Source organism: Otolemur garnettii, unplaced genomic scaffold (genome assembly GCF_000181295.1).
Source record: "Otolemur garnettii isolate 467f Iridium unplaced genomic scaffold, OtoGar3 scaffold00039, whole genome shotgun sequence".
Lineage (NCBI taxonomy): Eukaryota > Metazoa > Chordata > Mammalia > Primates > Galagidae > Otolemur > Otolemur garnettii.
The window spans coordinates 14,980,951-14,988,202 of record NW_003852434.1 but is presented as its reverse complement, the minus strand read 5'-3'; the positions used below and the strand labels follow the sequence as shown (position 1 = coordinate 14,988,202).

The following is a 7,252-nucleotide window of genomic DNA, read 5'->3' as shown; positions in this document are numbered from 1 at the left end:
GTGGGGAAAGAGGTGAGGACAGGAGAGAGGAGGGGAAGGCAAGGTTGAGGAGGAGAGAGAAGAGGGGAAGGGAGAGGTGAGGAAGGGAGGGGAGAGGAGGGCAGACGTGGAGAGAGGAGGGGAGAAGAGGGGAGGGTCTCTGGATGCAGCTGGTCCTGTGGGGACAACCGGGTAGAGTTACTTACAGGAAGGAGAGCGCCCCAGGCTGGTCCTGGGCTGTAGGAAATTCATCTACAACCTCCACTCACTCCCAGCCAGGGAGAGAAGCCCTGAACCTCTGGGTCTTCCTGAGGAGGTGATCTGGGGTTGCTTCCCACGTTTTGGGTTTTTTTTTCTTTTTAGGGGGTGGGGGCCGTTGTCTTGCTCTTCGAGCTCTCGTTTATGCTTTATTCATTTATATTAATTAGTTTTGAAAGATACCATGTCCCTTCTTTGACTCACGCGGATTTTCCGTTTGTCACTAGAGTACACAGGCCTTGAGTCTCTTCCTGGCACCAAGATGAAGTTATCAAATGACCTGTGCCCGCTGTTGTGGCCCGGGAGCTTCCTGGGAACAGTGACACCAGCCTGCGGGGGGTGCAGCATCCCAGTGCATGCGACCCCACCCCCGGGAGTAGCCTAATGTGCTCCCCACAGAGCAGAGAGGAGGAAAAGGCATTGTCTCCTACCTTTATGGGCCAATCTGACGGCCCCTTCCAAAACAGACCATGAGAAGAATAATTAGGCACAAATTCAGACATAGTCTTCAAGACTTCAGCTGGAAAGGATCCTAAAGAGGCCTGCCTAAAATTAAGAGAAACTAATATTTGGTTTGCGATGAGATGCCTCCATAAGTCATACCTCCTGTAAAAAGAAAGGGAGTTTGGAGGAGTTCCTATTACTATTCTTTTTTTTCGAGACAGAGTCTCACTATGTCGACCCCAGTAGAGTGCCCTGGCAACCTAGCTTATAGCCCCCAACTTTTGGGCTCAAGCGATTCTCTTGCCTCAGCCTCCCGAGTAGCTGGGGCTATAGGCGCCCACCACAATGCCCCGCTATTTTTAGAGACGCGGTCTTGCTCTGGCTCAGGCTGGTCTCAAACCCGTGAGCTCAGTCAATCCACCCACCTCGTCCTCCCAGAGTGCTAGGATTACAGGTTTCCTATGATTTTGACGTGTCAGTTATTCCTAGCGAGGTAAAGCAGTGTAGAGATACGGTTAAGCCTTTATCTTACTCATTGCGAGGTTTGGCGTTCACTGATATTTTGTCTGCTGAGTCATCTCAAAGTCCTACAGCCAAGACGTTTACATATGTAAATGAGAAACCAGGTAACTAGATGTCCCCACCTAGTATAACTCAGGATATTAGGTTAATTAGTTCAGTATTAGCTGAAATTAAAATTCCATCCCAGCCCTAAAGTTATCTCTAAATTACTTTTTTCTTTCAATTAAAGCCGGTAGTATTTTTGTAACCTGTCTTTGACTTGTGGTCCAGAAGTTAGTTGGTGAAATTTTCACCTAGTTTTCTTAGTCATTAAAAAGAAGTAACTCTAAACATTCCATAAATAAAAATTATGTCAGTTCACGCTGACAAAAGAATACAAGATCTGGAGACCTGTGTTCAGGCCCAGCTCACAAGGGTCTGACCCAACCAAGTCACTAAAATGCTATTTTGGTTTCTCCCCTATGAGGTATTTCAGCTTTAAAATTCTCTGATTTAAAGTTATAATTAATAATGTATTTAGCCACAGTAGTGCATTTTGTATTAATTTTACAACATTCAGACATTTGTTATCACCTAACTCTTGGCACAAAGAGCGATTCATTCATGTGACTTACAGGGAAACATCCACTTGGGAAATTTTTGGCCATAACCATAGAGAAAATGCATAATCCACTGTGACCCAGAAAAGTTTCATGATTTAGTACTTACCTGTAGTGCATGCAACAACCCTGATATTTTTTTCCTATTTTTTTCCAAATACAGGGCAAATTGATTTCACAACCCACTGAGTCACAACTTTCACTCTGACAAGATCAGTTTAAGAGCATACGATATGGTTTATATTTCTGTGATTCTAAATACAATGAGTTCCAATTAGCAGGGTTCTCCTGGCATGCTCTAAGAAGAGTTTCCCAGAGTATTCCTTGGAATGTTAAGTGTTTCACCAGAAAAAAAGAATCCCTAACAGTCAACTAAAGTTTGTGAAATACTCAGCTAACCAAAATTTAAAAATTTCCTTCTTTTAGACATCACAAGGACTCTAATAACAGATACATCGTGAGTCTTGAAGGGAAGATGTAGTACAGTTCAGTCTCCCACTTATGTGACAATAGAATGCCTTTTGGTGAGTCTTTCCCTCTGAAGAGCACACTTGGGGACATGCCATTACAAAGCTCAATTGTTAAAGTAAAATGAACTTCCAGTGAGGTTCCCTGCACACACAGATTCAGCCTCAGTTTTCTAAACTCTAAGATTGTTTAATAATACTGCTTCTGTAAAGTGTTCATGAAGATTAGCATGATGTTACATGTAAACTGTCTAGCCCTTTGTCTAGAACATAATAAGGACTTAAGTGTAGCTTTTTTTAGCTGATCTGATGGCGTCTTACAGATGGCTCACTAGTAATGAAATATGGGAAGTTCTTAAAAAACTAGGAAAATGTAAACAGCTAAAATACAGTTAACTTTTTTTTTTTTTTTTTTGCCAGAGTCATTGAATTCCTTCACAAACTGGCCCTACCAACCTGCCCAGCACAGCTTCCTGCCCCTCCCCCATGCTGCTTGGGCTCCACCTTCAGTGTCCCCCCATGTCCTCTCCGGTCTTACCCTTGCTCAAGCTTTCCCAGTCTTCGACCTCACCCTCCTCTTTGTAGCCATGTGGCAAAAAACATTTTATAGAAGATGCTAAGAGGTGCTCCACAAAAATTCCAAACCAATGCTTATAGGATATTTTCTTTCAAAGTATGTTTTAACTTCATCAATAATTTTTAAAGTAATCACAGGTATACATCTACTGGTGTTTAGTCTTCTTCCTCACATTAAATCATCCCCTTTAAATCAAGTTTCATGAAATCAGTCAACATGTAGACATTTTACTGGTGCCTCCTCACACTGGGAGCAATTGAGTAAGCAGAGAGTTGTGGGATTATTTTCTGTTTAAGGCTGACTGATCAATTTTGTATATCTTGTCATTATTTGATATTTTTGATCCCTAATGGTTATTGTATGTTGAACAATTGTGCATGCTAAACAAAAGAATAACATGTTGGTCATTGCTTGCAGCAAAGAAGTCATCAATAAACTCTTCTTTTAGTCTTGTGGTGGTTATCTTGGGCTATGTACCTTTACTACATGTTAAATATATCTAATAACTCCCATTTTCCCCACACTTGCCCCCTATATCCTCACAGAATGCAGCTACAAGATAACCAAAGGGAAAGAGTGGAGCTGACAGCAGCATGTGTAGAATTATCTTGTTGCTCATGGAAATCAAGAGTCGTTCTCAATCTCATTCTTGCTCTCACATGTCACCCTCCCATTTTACACAACACTGATTTGTTCATCTATGGGCCAAAGAATGTTGTATAAACATAACATCTAATATTTTTTTAACCAAGGCACTAGGTGGTTAGGAGTTAAGATGCTAAACTTCCATGCTCATTGAATATGGCCTGGAACATAGTAGGAAAAAAAGAATATTTGTTGAATGAATGAGAGAATGAATAATTACTGTATCTATTTAATTGAGCGAGATGAACGTGATTTCCCCCACTACTGTCAGTGATTAAGCCATATCCTATTTAGGTTTTTTTCCATAGAAGTTTTCAGAAGGTGTATCAAAAGTTTAAAGAATTAAACATCAGGAGAATTTATGAACATAAGTATCAGGAAATTGGAGATGGAAAAGCCCTCTGAGGTCATCTAGTTCATATTCTGGCTTGTGGATGAGGCAATGTTCTTCCTATAATCTGTTCCTTCAAGGACAGATTTATCTTGCAAGGATATATTTGGTGTCCAGGAGTCTTTAATCATTTTCTTTTAGAAAAATAATGCCACAGTGGGATAAAGTCTTGAGGGGAAATTGCCCTTCATTTTCCTTGATCTTTCTCTTTTTTCTTGACTTTGAATTATCCATTGCACCCTTAACTATGATCAACACCATAATAGCCTCCTTTTATTCCATGATAAAGTTTGGTTTAACAACTAATATATTTAACTGTTTATACTCAACTAACAGAAGCATATATTTCTGTGTACTTTGCTTTGGTGTTATAGTCGTTTCTATTTCTTTAAGCCTTCAAAACATTTTTTACTTGGAGACTCTGAATGATGATAGAAGATACAAGACTTTGGAATTTTAGCTGCAACAATATAGCAATTAAAATTTAAAATTCTTTCAAATGTTCCTTAAAATGGCATAACCTATAATAATATTTATAACTATTTTAAGAGCAAAGGATTTAGAATTACTATCAGGCTAGTTCGCATGTATTTCGTGATTTCCCTCTTGATATGATAGCTCACGGAATTCTAACATAGCAGGACAGTGGATAAAGCAGATGCATGTTTAGAACTGATTCTCAGTGCATTCTCCTGGAGAGGCAGGGGTTCAAAATTGGGGATGTGGCATATTGTTTTACAACACTAGGAAATTCATGTTTGACACTAACTGACACCTACTAGTTACACCAACACTTGTATTTTCTATACAAGGTGTATTTTCTATACCTCTCAACATTGCACAGCATTCAGGAGGTACATCACAGCACCTAAGACACCGAATTAATTACCATTTTTAAAAAGTTAAAGCAGGAGTCAGACTTTTCAGTTGGATTGGATAGGCTTTACTGAGAGGGAGAGAAATCCAGCAAATTGGCAGTTACAGCTCAGAAATCAGATTCTCTTGTATGACCATGTAGGTATTTACCAGGCAAACTTAGTCAAGTGTTCTGAATTCACACCAGAGTCAAAATAAGACAAAATGGGCTTACGTGGGGGAAAACAGCTGCATTAAAATTACAGTTGACAGAATTCCTCCACTTGTTAGCAACGCTGGTTAACAGAGCAAATTCTATAATAAGATGTTCTATAGATCTGTGAAATTTGGTTAGAAACAGAATTCTTTTCATGGTGTCTGAAGGTAGAGAGAAAGAGTTAGACACTTTCTAGGCATTCTGCCCAAGGGCTAGGAGGTCAACTGCACCTTGGGCCCTGGGAGGCACAGTATATTTTGGTATCCCCTAGATATATTCAAACAAATGGGAACTTGTATCATGTTGGTCTTCTGAACCTCAGAATTCAATATCTAGCAAAAGTTTTCCTGAAATGTTTACAAGGGTTTTTGGCTCTTGTTTCATTTTGTTTTGTTTTAAGGGAAAAACAAATCATTGCATCCCATTGAGTTACTGAAAGTCATCTCCAATTTTACTTCATAAAAACAGCTTTTAATAGGAACGATACAGAGGAGATTAGCACAGCCCCTGCGCAAGGATGACATGCAAATTCCTGAAGCATTCCATACTATTTTGCCCATTGTCACCACTGCTATTCAACATAGTACTGGAAGTCCTAGCCATTGCAATCAGGCAAGAGAAGGGGATCAAGTGTATCTAAATAGGATCAGAAGAGGTCAAACTCTCACTTTTCACGGATGACATGGTTTTAAAACTGGAAACCCCAAGGGACTCAACTACAAAATTCTTAGACGTGATCAAGGAATATAACAGTGTCTCAGGATACAAAATCAATACTTACAAATAGCTTTTATATATACCAACAGTAGTAGTAGATTTTTGCAGGTTATGTTTCTGACAAAGGTCTGATAATTAGAATCCACAGAGAACTCAAAACTAATCAATAAGAAACTGAAAATATAGTCAAGGACTCTATTCCTTTTACAGTACTGCCAAAAATGATGAAATACTTGGGAATTTGTCTTTAAAAAAAAAGTGAAAGATCTCTACAATGAGAACTATGAAACCTTGAGAAAAGAAACAGCTGAAGATGTTAACAAATGGAAAAACATGCCATGCTCATGGCTGGGAAGAATCAATATTGTTAAAATGTCCATACTACCCAAAGCAATCTACAGATTTAATGCCATCCCTATAAAAGCACAAATATCATGCTTTAAAAAGCTTGAAAAAGTAGTACTTCATTTTAAATGGAATCAGAAAAAACCTCAAATAGCCACTACATTACTTAGAAATAAAAACAAATCAGGAGGCATCATGTTACCAGACTTCACACTGTACTATAAATCAATAGTGATCAAACAGCATGATACTAACACAAAAATAGAGATATAGATATATGGAACAGAATAGAGAACCAAGAGATGAACCCAGCCTCTTATCCTTATTTGATCTTTGATAAGCCTAATAAAAACATTCATTAGGGGAAAGATTCCCTATTTAACAAATGGTGTTGGGTGAACTGGCTGGCAACCTATAGAAGACTGAAACTGGACCCACAACTTTCACCTCTAACAAAAGTTGATTCTCACTGGATAAAATATTTAAATTTAAGACATGAAACTATAAAAATACTAGAAGAGATTTCAGGTTAAACACTTGAAGAAATCATCCTGGGAGAATATTTTATGAGGAGGACCCCCAGGGCACTTGAAGCAACACCAAAAATATATTACTGAGATCTGATCAAGCTAAAAAGCTTCTGCACTGCCAAAGACACCGTAAGTAAAGCAAACAGACAGCCTTCAGAATGGGAGAAGATTTTTGCAGGTTATGTTTCTGACAAAGGTGTGATAATTAGAATCCACAGAGAACTCAAACTAATCAATAAAAAAAGAACAAGCAAACTCATTTCTTTGTGGGCAAAGAGACTTGAACAGAAGCTTCTCTGAAGATGACAGGTGCATGGCCTACAAACATGAAAAACTGCTTATCACCCTTAATCATCAGAGAAATGCAAATCAAAGCCACTTTGAGATATCACCTACCTCCAGTAAGATTAGCCCACATCACAAAATCCCAAAACTGCAGATGTTGGCATGAATGTGGACAGAAAGGAACGCTTCTACACTGTTGGTGGTACCGCAAACTAATACAGCTATTTTGGAAAGACGTATGGGGAATTCTCATGGAACTAAAAGTTGACCTAACATTTGACCCTGCAATATCATTACTAGGTATCTATCCAGATGAACAAAATCATTTTACAACAAAAACATTTGCATCAGAATGTTTATTGCAGCCCAATTCTCAATATCCAAGTTGTGGAAGCAGCCTAAATGCCCATCAACCCATGAA

At 38.9% G+C, this 7,252-nt stretch overlaps 1 non-coding gene across 1 annotated transcript; it reads left to right on the top strand.

The window, feature by feature from the left end:
- Positions 1-5,403: 5,403 nt before the first annotated feature.
- On the top strand, positions 5,404-5,506 carry LOC111725398. Its single transcript, XR_002773473.1, has one exon. It is a non-coding gene; the product is annotated as a U6 spliceosomal RNA (small nuclear RNA).
- The last annotated feature ends 1,746 nt before the right edge of the window (positions 5,507-7,252 follow it).